General features: G+C 45.1%; 1 protein-coding gene across 1 annotated transcript in view; it reads left to right on the plus strand.

Moving 5' to 3' along the window:
* The window catches only part of PLCXD2 (phosphatidylinositol specific phospholipase C X domain containing 2), a 100,184-nt gene that overhangs the window by 38,365 nt on the left and 49,744 nt on the right, over positions 1–12,075 (plus strand). The window lies entirely within an intron of this gene.

Genomic DNA, 12,075 nt, shown 5'->3' on the forward strand with positions numbered 1-12,075 from the left:
CCAAGATCAATGAGGTCTCCTACAAGCTGCAGCTCCCGGCCACGATGAGGATACCCAACTCCTTCCACGTCTCCCTGCTCAAGCCAGTTGTCCTTGGTCCCTTCTCCGCTGCTGCCAGTTCTGCTCCACCTCCTATTGCTGACGATGACATCTATGCGGTAAGGGATATCGTGGCCATGAAGACCGTGCGGGGCCGACAGTTCTTCCTGATGGACTGGGCTGGGTATGGTCCTGAGGATAGGTCCTGGGAACCCCGGGAGAATGTGGGTACTCCTCTGATACGTGCCTTCCTGTCCCGGTTGCGGGGAGGGGGGCGTGGGGGAGGGGGTACTGTCACGCTCCCCAGCTCCCGTGCCATGCTCCCCGGCTCCCCTGCCACGCTTCCCGGCTCCCCTGCCATGTTTCCCGGCTCCCCTGCCATGCTTCCCCGCTCCCGTGCCACGCTCCCCGGTCCCCCGCTCCACGGCCTCCATGCTCCCTCACCTGCGTCCTCCAGGCAACATGGTCCCCGCTCCCGGCGCCCGTCTGCGATGCTGAGCCAGCCCGGCACTCCTGCGTCCTGTGCACCGCTTACTGCTCTGGCTTCTGGCACCCGGGCCTCGCGCATGCGCATTAGGGCGCGCGTGCGGTCATTGACCCTCTCTTAAAGGGCCAGCGTCCTCCAACAGGATATTGAAGATTCAGGTACAGGGTATATAGGGGGATCCTTTCTAAGTGGGCGGGGCCTGTTCTTCGTGTTTGCTAAGCTAGGAGTCAGGTCTCCCTGTGCCTTGTCCCGTACTTACCTATCTCTCTTGTAGAGTCGCTCCTGTCTCGCCAACCGGTCCTGACGCTTCCAGAACCCCGAACGGTGACTGTCCGCCATCTCGTCAGTCCCTACCATCTCCGATCCCTGGATCCGTGTGGTGACCGACCTCCTCGCTCAACTGGTTCCGGACTCTGCCTGACATCATCTCGGCCTCCGAATCTGAGCTCCGTCACCCGGACTACCTTCAGAGACTCCGTGGTCCCAGGGACTTCTTCACTCCACTCCTCTGAACGGACTGTCCTGCTACCCGTAGTGCTCCGGCTACCAGGCACCTTGCCCTCGGTGGGGTGCTCAGTCCAGTGGATCCACCTCCGGGGCCTACCCGTCCTCCTGGTCCTAACAGGAGCCAGCGCTAAGCAGTGTGCGCTGCTCCCTGCTCTCTGCACGTGTAGCTACAGCACACATCGGGTAATTAACCCGATGTGTGCTGTAACTAGGAGAGCAGGGAGCCAGCGCTAAGAAGTGTGCGCTGCTCCCTGCTCTCTGCACGTGTAGCTACAGCACACATCGGGTAATTAACCCGATGTGTACTGTAGCTAGGAGAGCAGGGAGCCAGCACTAAGCAGTGTGCGCTGCTCCCTGCTCTCTGCACGTGTAGCTGCGTGCGCTGGTAACCAAGGTAAATATCGGGTTGGTTACCCGATATTTACCTTAGTTACCAAGCGCAGCATCGCTTCAGTGCGTCGCTGCTGGCTGGGGGCTGGTCACTGGTTGCTGGTGAGATCTGCCTGTGTGACAGCTCACCAGCAACCCGTGTAGCGATGCTCCAGCGATCCCTGCCAGGTCAGGTTGCTGGTGGGATCGCTGGAGCGTCTGACTGTGTGACCTCTCACTAATAAAGAAATCTGTCACTTTCGCTGGAGAAGGCCTCTTTTGGGACTTTCCCTTTGTCATATCTAGCTCCAGGGGGTTATCTCTGTGATTACCCACCATGCAGTGAGAATTTGGAGTCTCTGGTGAGCTGTTCTGAGCTGTTTCTGAGTCACTGTGGCTGGAGCTCAGTTCCTAGGTGACCAGTGCCATCAGCGTGCAGGCCACGCCCCCCCCATTGGTGTGATTGAAGTGGGGTTGTGTACCAGCGGGAGACTATTTTGTATGAGTTTTCCTGGAACCTAATGCAGTGTGAGGGACCATGTGAAAGGTTGTATATGAGGTTAATTTGAGAGTCCGAAAATGTAGTACCTAGGTCTTTCTCCCAGCAGGACAGACACAAAAGCTCTTCTCGACGTAGAATTCCGGGTGAGAAGCAAGTTGTAAGCTTGCGAGAGGACCTTCCTGGGGGATTCAACTGAGAACACAAGGACTCAGATTTTGTGGATGGTCTAAGCAGGCTACTGCCAGAGTGAGAGTGAAGGATGACATTTTTTAACCTGTTATAATGAAGGAAAGTTAAATTTGCAAGAGCAGGAATTTCTCTCATCTCTTGGTAGGTCATTAACGAGCCCTCTGTTAGTAAGCTGTCAACCGTAATATCTAAATTAGGAGATTGGCCTGCGGTCCTTGTGTTAGGGTTCAGAGTGTGTATCTCGAGTATGTCCGAGACACGAGTCAGGGGGGATAGAGGAGGTGCTAGTGTAGTAGATAGAGTTCTCCAGCCCAATACTGCAGATCTAGTTAGGTGGTTGTTTATTTTCCTTTTAGGTCCATAGCCACGTGGTGAGCATGCTAAAGAGCGAAGGGGGGTAGAGGACATATGGTCCTCAATAGCAACCCACTGTTTTCCTTTGGATTCCCGGAACCACTCAAGGATTCTATAAGCCAGAGCAGCCTGGTAGTATTTGTGTAGGTTCGGAGCGCCCATTCCCCCTTTACTTTTGGGTAGAGAAAGGGTGTGAGAATGAATACGTGGCCTATTGTTATTCCAAATATAGTTATGGATAAATGAGTTAGCCTTGGATAAAAAGGACTTTGGGACCAAGATGGGAAGCATCTGGAACAAGTAGATGAATTTCGGCAAGATTATACTCTTTACTAAGTTTTTCCTCCCAATCCATGACAAGAATGGTGCTCTCCAGGACTTGATGCATTCTGAAATCTTGGGAAAGAGAGGGTTGAAATTAAATTCAAAAAGTTCTGCAGGATTCCTTCCAATCTCGATGCCTAAGTAAGTAATGTATTTAGATGGCCAGCTAAATGGGAAGTTAGACTTGAAGTATTTAATTGAGTGGGTGGGAATGTTTAAACTGAGAGCTTCGGATTTGGAAAGATTGATTTTAAAATTGGACAGATAACCAAATTCTTCCAGAATGGACATGAGAGCGAAAAAGGCCTGTACTCGGTCGGGACATGATTATCAAGAGGTCCTCAGCAAATGCTGCAGTTTTATGTGTGGTCTCCCCTATCTTAAACCCTTGAATTCTATCACAGTTTCTAATTGCTTGTATTAGGGGTTCTATCGCCAGAACAAAGAGGAGGGGGGATAATGGGCACCCCTGCCTAGTTCCGTTCTGGGTGTCAAAAGAATCGCTTAAATTATTATTTAGCTTAATTCTTGACGAAGGGTGCATGTATAGGTCTATTACTACCTGACCTTGTCTCTTTGCTTTGATCCACTATCCTCCTGGTATTCAAACCCCGGACAATGACCTGACTATACCTTTGTCTTTTCCCTTTTGTTTATCTTTATGCTGTCTTGGTATTTGACCTCGAATAGTTTCAATACCCTGCCTCAAAGCTTGTCCGTGAGTAGTGACTTGCATTACAATGTGTAAGGTAATATTTTCACATCTACGACAATGGCAACAATATACTGATATTTTTTAACCATTAATATATATATATATATATATATATATATATATATATATATATATACTGGAGATCAAAATTAGAAAACAATGTATGATCACTTGATTTTTTCCGAAATTATGTAATCTATTGATTAACAGTTGAAGGTTTTTGTAAGGGGTACACCATGCTACTAGAACAGTGTATTACAGGTTTTACAATAGATCCAAAATTTATCAACATTAAACTTTTATTTTGCCCAAAATGTGCTGATCATAATTAGAGAACAATAATGACTGATGCACAGAGAATGAATTTAAAAGAAAATTTTCTGAAGGTAACTGTCACGCACCCGGGGCGGCTTCATCGCCCGTCACTCACCGCTCTGGTTCCCGTGCGCTCTGCTCGCAACCGCTTTGCCTGCTCTCCTCCAGCGGCACCACCTGCGCCTCCTTCCCATCGGTCCCAGCGTCGCGCCATGCTCCCCGCACGGTATCCTGCGCACCTGCATTCTGCCTCCTCTCCTGTGTCTCCAGCTCTGGCGTCCGGGTCTCGGGGTTCACGCATGCGCACTAGGGCACGGGCGCATGCTCTCACCTTTTCTTAAAGGGCCAGCACCATTTATCCGGATATTGCTGCTGACAGGTACTGGGTACTTAAGACTTCCTTTTCCTTTGGGTGGTGCTTGTTCAATGTGTCTCTGTAGCCTTGTCTCTGTGCTAGTTGTTCAGGTCCCGCTATGCCTCAATTAAGTCTGTCTCTACCAGCAAATCCTGAGTGCCTGTCTAAGTACGTCCATCTTTCCATCTCCTCTGGTCACCTCCTGTAACAGCCAGCTGTGGACTCCTCCTGATTCCATCAGCCTGCACCTGTCTTCAGTCCTGGCCTTCGTCCTGATCCCGCCAGTCTGCATCTGTCTCAGGCTAGTTACGGCTTCTACCGTGGACCCGAATAGGACACTACCCAGTGTACCCTTGCACCTCAAGAACATCTCTAGAATCCGCCCCTTTCTCACAATGGAAACGCCAAAAACCCTCACCGTGGCCCTGATCCACTCTCGCCTTGACTACTGTAACTCTTTATTAATTGGTCTACCCCTAACTAGACTCTCTCCTCTATAGTCCATCCTTAATGCAGCAGCCAGGGTCACCTATCTGGCTAACCGCTACTCGGATGCCTCTGCTCTGTGCCAGTCATTGCACTGGCTGCCCATATATCACAGGATCCAATTCAAACTGCTTGTTCTTACCCACAAAGCTCTCCACAGTGCGGCACCCCCCTACATCTCCACCCTCCTCTCTGTCTATCATCCCACCCATTCTCTACGCTCTGCAAATGACTTTCAACTAACATCCACACTAAGGCGAACTTCCCACTCCCGAATCCAAGACTTCTTCCGAGCTGCGCCAAACCTCTGGAACGCTCTACCCCAAGAAGTTAGGACAAATCACAACTTACTAAGCTTCAGACGCTCCTTAAAAACGCATCTTTTTAGGGCGGCCTATCACACTCCCTAGCCAAACTAATTTCACCTAATCCCTCTACAACTTCTCAGAACATAACCCCACGTCAAACTCCATGGCACCCAAATGCATCTCAAGGCTCTGGCCTATTGGTCTAGGAAGCCATTATCTTTCCCTCATTTCCTTGAGATGGCTGGATTGTTATTGTAAATACGCACTTGTACCTTGCCCCGCCCCCCATCTCATTGTAGATTGTAAGCTCTCATGAGCAGGGTTGCCTTTTTTCCCTTTAAATATTGTATCTTCTATAATTGTTACTTGTTTGTATATGTTTATGTATATGATATGTATATGTATATGAGCCTCCTGAATTGTAAAGCGCTGCAGAATATGTTGGCGCTATAGAAATAAAGATTATTATTATTACCCTGATAATTCCGGCTGTCATGCATTTAGGCCTTCTGAGATTGCGCCGACAGTCCCTGTATAGGGGTTAGCTCGCGGTTGCCTCCTCGGGGGAGTCTGGTGCACGGTCCTGTGGGTCCCCTCCTGGATTGTTGTTAAAGTAACAACCATCACCAATCAGTAGGAAGCGTACAAGCCTTTTCTTTGAATGACTTCAGCACATCTGCAACCACAGGACATCACTAGTCTTTCACACTGCTCTGGTGTTATTTTGGTCCACTCTTTTTCCAGTCTCTTACACAGTTTTTTGACTGTTGTGGGTTTCTTGGCCATAACTTTATCACCTAGGATTTTCCAGAGGTTTTCTATAGGGTTCAGATCAGGACTATGGGCAGGCCATTTCATTGTTTCAATGTTTTCTGTTTCAAGGAACTGCTTTACTCGTTTTGTTGTGTGATGGGGGCATTGTCATGCTTTAAAATTGCTGGCTGATTGAGTGATGAATGCAAGTAAGGAACCATGTGTTGTTGAAGAAAATTCTGATACACACTTGCATTCACTCTGCCATTTAGCTGTATTAGAGGTCCAACTACTGCTGCAGAAAACATTCCCCAAACCATGACACTTCACTGACTTCTTACCACATTTCACTGACTCCACCACCTTTCACTGACTTCTTAACACACTTTGGGTTCAGTCTTACAGGTGGGAGACTTAAAAGAGTTTGTGATGTTCTAAATATGCAATAGTCTCAAAATCACAGACTTGGAACAACCAACTTCTCTTGCTATGGCTGATAGGGTCACCTCTTTGGCCTTCATTTGGACAACCTGCTGCCAGAGGGTTTCAGTCACTTTGGAATAGCACACCATTTTTGCAAAGTCAGTGAAAACTGGAAAGTTAGGCTGCCAGTTAAATAGGGTTTGTCAGATAATTAAGGAAATTAGCACCAGGTGCCAGATTAACACCAATAACTTGCAGGTATCTGGAAGTGTTCTCTAATTTTGACCAGTGTTCTTTTTCATTTATCTCATTACATTTTTATTATGTGCTTTACAATAAATTAAATGTATTAAATAAGCTTAAAATACTGATAGTTTACTCATGTTAGGATATAATCAAATAGGATTACACAATGACCTTAACATTTAAGAAATTGTGTATTTTTCCTCTAATTTTGATCTCCAGTGTATGTAAAAAAAATCTTATGTTTGGTATCACCACAATCATACTGATCTAAATAATCAAGTTGCTAGGTCATTTTCACCACACAATCAACCGATCAACCTCTATACTTATTAAACTATTGGACAATTCCATCAATATTTGCAGGTTCAGCTGACTTTAGTCTAATGTGTACAGGGTTCTTTAGAATGAAAACAGACAGTTCCTCCACCATAGGAGGGGCAGATTGTTACAGATTGAGTCTTGCGACGTCATGTGGCAGCACCCCCAATGCTGGCAAGAGATCTCACTAGGAAGGCAAGTCACTGATATAAGGCTATGTGCGCACGTGTGCGTAATTCATGCAGTTACGCTGCGCTCTGCAGCGCAGCGTAACTGCATGCGTCCTGCGTCCCCTGCACAATCTATGGAGATTGTGCAGGGGCCGTGCGCACGTGGCGTCTTAGAGCGCAGCGCTTCGGCTGCTGCCCGGAGCGCGCGTTCTAAGAAGTGACATGTCACTTCTTCCGTGCTCTTTGCCGGCAGCTCCTGCTCTGTCTATGGCAGGAGCTGCAGGCAGAGCGCATGGAATCGGCTTTTTTTTTTTCTCACTATGGACATTTTCTGCAGCGATTTGAAGCGCACGTGTGCTCTTCAGATCGCTGCAGAAATTTCTGCAGTGACTGTACGCAACGTGCGCACATAGCCTAAGAGTGTATTGTCATTCAGACACAGGAGGCAGGCAGAGAACAGAGAGCTATACAACAGCCAGGAAAACTGGGAGTGCAATGTCCCACCACAAGGCACTTGCAGCTCATTTGCAAACGATGTCAACACTCGATTTCCAAAAATGCTAAATGCATTTCTAGAACCAAGATAAAGCTTTAATCAGCATGAATACTCCTGTACATACATGTCTTTAGTTTCTTTAGCATAGCCATATTCAGCCTATATGGTTCAGTTTTTTACTCCCCTTCTTCCAAGAGCCATAACGTTTTCATTTTTCTGTCCACATAGACGTATGAGGCCTTGTTTTTCAAATGACAAGTTGTACTTTTAAATGACCCCATTCATTTTACCATAAAGTGTACTGGAAAATGGAAAACAAAACTCCAAGGACAGTGCAATTGCTAATAAAAAACATAATTCTGACATTGTTTTTTGGGAATTGTTTTTACAGTTTACATAGAGTTTAAAATTACAGTTTGATTACAGTACTATTATGGCAATACAAAAGTTGTGCAATTAACCCCTTAACGACCGCGGGCAGTAATATTACGTCCTAACGGTCATAATGTTACTGCCCGTGGTCTGCTGCCGGCAGCATGCCGCGATTGGCGCACATCTCAGCTGATTTTCACAGCTGAGATGTCTGCCTGCTAGGCACGAGCAGAATCGTTATCTGTTCATGCCGTTTAACCCCTTAAATGGCGATGTCAATATGTGACAGCACCATTATAATTGCGATCGCGGTAAACTTTTACTTACCGGCCGATACCGGAAGTCACGTGACATGATCACGTGACTTCTGGTGGTTGTCATGGTATCACAGGGTCATGTGATGACTCCTGTACTACACTTGAATTACTTTCAGTTTCACTCGGCCCGGAGCCGAGTGAAGCAGAAAGTGAGCGTATCTGCTGTTTACAGCTGTGTAGCTGTGATCAGCAGATAGGGCAGAGCGATTGGATTGTTGATCGCTATAGCCCCCTAGTGGGACTAGTAAAATAAAAAAAAGGAAAAAAAAAAGTTTTAAAAAATTAAAAAAACCAAAAACCTAAAAGTTCAAATCACCCCCCTTTCGCCCCACTGAAAATTAAAGAGTTAAAAAAAAAATAAATATACACACATATGGTATCGCCGTGGTCAGAAACGCCCGATCTATCAAAATATAAAATCAATTAATCTGATCGGTAAACAGTGTAGCGGCAAAAAAATTCCAAACGCCAAAATGACGTTTTTTTGTCACCACAACTTTTGTGCAAAATGCAATAAGAGGCGATCAAAACGTAGAATCTGCGCAAAAATGGTACAGTTAAATTAGAAACTTTAGTCTCAACTTCCTAGCTATTATCGCAAACCAGAAGATACCGACCTCATGGCACAACTCACAACTAAACAAAATAAGCGACATTCATGATGGTTTGGATTTTATCTCTTTTCTGGATATTAAAATTAAGCATAAAATACCCGACTCAGATTTTAAAACTCTTATTTCCATCAGAGAATCCCTGCGTAAAATCCTTAATAATAACAATCCCCTCCCAGAGATAATTGATACATTATTCTGCAACCCAAATAGTGTGCCTATTTGGAAAAACCAAAAAATATATCAACATTTAATAGAAGATCTAAATTTCGAGAAACTGAAATACATGCTGGATTGGGAGAAGGACCTAAAGCAATCCTTTTCTGAAGAGAATTGGCAGATCGGTTTAAAAGCAACAAATTCCTCAACTATTTGCTCTTCTCTTTTAGAATCCCACTACAAACTTCTCACCCGATGATATTTTACTCCACTCAGGCTCCACCAAATTAATAAAAACAACTCCTCCTCATGCTGGAGGAACTGTAACAGCACCGGTAGCCTACTGCACATTTTCTGGGATTGCCCAATATTAAAAAACCTCTGGATAGAAATATCCAAACTAATTAATCAAATCACCCATTCCAACATAGTTATTACCACCCAATTAGCTCTCCTCTCTCTAGACCTTGACCAGATTAATCCATCCTTCAAATTTGTTATTATCCACATCTTCCTCACCACCAGATCCCTTATTGCAGCCAACTGGAAAAATCCCCTCCCTCCATCTATTACACAACTTATTGAAGCATTAGCCCAACACAACAATTTTGAGAAACATTATGCCACTATTAACAATAATTTCCCTAAATATTTCCGGCAGTGGAATCCATGGAATCAATACTGCCAAGGCGTTACATGAGATCAGATGATCCTACTAATTGAATTCTAACGTGGTTGTCTTTGTGTTCATCTTATTATTTAGCCTTCAGCTCGGGTTTTCTTATAATACTGACATCCTCTAGACGTTGACAAATGTGATATATTTCATAGTTCCCAATTATAACTGTTGTTTATGTTTAATCCTCATATTCTCTCTCATATTGCAACCAACTTATTAGATGTTCTCCCTTTCCCAGTTTCCCTCCCTTTTTCCTTCCCCCTCTTACCAGTTTCCCCAATAAAAATGTCACTACTCTCCTCAACCCCATACTCCTCTTCCTATCCTTACTCCCTTTCCCATTTTTATAGTACTTAAATGGTAAGATTATAGAACATAAGAATGATTAATGCAATGACAATACAACTCCTTCAAATTTGTACTTCCCCACAAATTTTCAAAATAAAAAATATTTTAAATACAAAAATGGTACAGTTAAAAACGTCAGCTTGAGATGCAAAAAATAAGCTGTCACTGAGGCATAGATCCTGAAAAATGAGAACGCTACGGGTCACGAAATATGGTGTAAAACGTGCGCCACTTCTTTCGGACAAACGTCCGATTTTTTTTAACCCCTTATATAAAAGTAAACCTATACATGTTTGGTGTCTACGAACTCGCACTGACCCGAGGCATCACACCCACACATCAGTTTTACCATATAGTGAACACAGTGAATAAAATATCTCAAAAACAATAGTGTTATCACACTTTTTTTGCAATTTTTCTGCATTTGAATTTTTTTTGCCGTTTTCCAGTACACTATATTTAGTTTCATTTAAAAGTACAGCTCGTTCCGCAAAAAATGAGCCCTCACATGACCATATTGACTGAAAAATAAAAAAGTTACGTCTCTCAGAAGAAGAATGGCAAAAAAAACCGGAAAGCGAAAAATCGGCCGGTCGTGAAGGGGTCCAGAGTTTTTTTATTTTTTTTTTCAGTGCTTAAGTGAAGCTGCTAATGTAAGGCCATAACCATTGTCTGATATTTACCAGCTGCCGTCTTCCCGGAGAAAAGCTGAAGATGGCAATTTTAGGAAAAATTGTGTAACACATTATGGGACCTTTTTTACCTATTCCCCTTGTGAAAATTGGAAATCTGGGGCTAAAACATTTTAGTGTTAAAAATTTCCGAGATGCATTGAAGCGTTCCATAATTATTACCTCATTACCTCATATATGTAGTGACACTAGTCAGAATTGCAAAAATGGGACTGGTCATAAAGGTGAAAACAGGCTGGGGTATGAAGGGGTTAAAGGGGTTGTCCATTCTATGTGACTGCAGACTTCTGAATCCTCACAGCGCACATCATATGCTGTGAGAATTCTTTTGTGGTGACTGTGACAGTGGTCGGTCATGTAACCACGAGTATGTGATCTTCATACTTCCAGCTTCATTCAGACTAGATGTGCATGGCTTTGCTCATACACGTGTAGTTGGAATGTGGCCTGAAGTATAGTTGGAAAAAGGAAATAATCATAACTTTGATCATCCCCAGGTCCTGTGCCGGTACATACTGGTCTGTGCCATGACATACCAGAAACGGATGGTAATGCCCACTCAACCATCAGTAGCTTAAGTGGGTAACCTCTACTATAATTATTGCCCTGAGAAACCCATGTAAATGGCTTCTTAAAGAAAGAATAATGCATATTGCTCAGCTAGGCATCAAATGTTCATAGAATAGACCTCAGGGTGCCTTTTAAATGGGTTTTCTGGATGCAGTTTGTTAAAAAAAAACACTCACTCTCCACAGGTCCAGTGCTGGGTCTCTGCCGCTGCTCTCAGTGTCTGTTATTATTTGCTGAGGTGACGTAACGTCAACAGTGCTTCTGCCATTTACTGATCTCAGCGGCTTTGAGCAGCTCTTTTCGTAAACTCAGGCAGAGGGCACTGATTGGCTGCAGCGCTGTTGAAGTGAATTTATCACTGTAGACAAATACAGTTACTGAGAACAGGAAACAAGATTTAAGCGGGCTTTACATGCTACGATATCGTTAATGAATTATCATCTGGGTCACGTTGTTTGTGACGCACATCCGGCATCATTAATGATATCGCATTGTGTGACACTTATGTGCGACCTAAAACGATCGCAAAAGTGGCAAAAATCGTTTGCCGCGGAGAGGTTGTCCTAAAACAAAAAATCGTTTTCTTCTAATTAGTGATGTTGTTCCTCGTTCCTGCGGCAGCACACATTGCTGTGTGTGACACCGCAGGAGTGAGGAACATCTCCTTACCTGCCTCCACCGGCTATGCGGAAGGAAGGAGGTGGGCGGGATGTTTACGTCCCGCTCATCTCCGCCCCTCCACTTCTATTGAACGGCTGCCGTGTGATGTCGCTGTGACGCCGCACGACCCGCCCCCTTAGAAAGAAGGCGGATCGCCGGCCAAAGCGACGTCGCAGGACAGGTAAGTGCGTGTGACGGGGGTAAGCGAGGTTGTGCGCGACAGGCAGCGATTTGCCTGTGTCGCACAACCGACGGGTGCGGGTACGATCGCTTTCGATCTCGCTAGCGAGATCGCAGAGTGTAAAGCCCAC

The sequence above is a fragment of the Anomaloglossus baeobatrachus genome, chromosome 2 (assembly GCF_048569485.1).
Source record: "Anomaloglossus baeobatrachus isolate aAnoBae1 chromosome 2, aAnoBae1.hap1, whole genome shotgun sequence".
Classification (NCBI taxonomy): Eukaryota; Metazoa; Chordata; class Amphibia; order Anura; family Aromobatidae; genus Anomaloglossus; species Anomaloglossus baeobatrachus.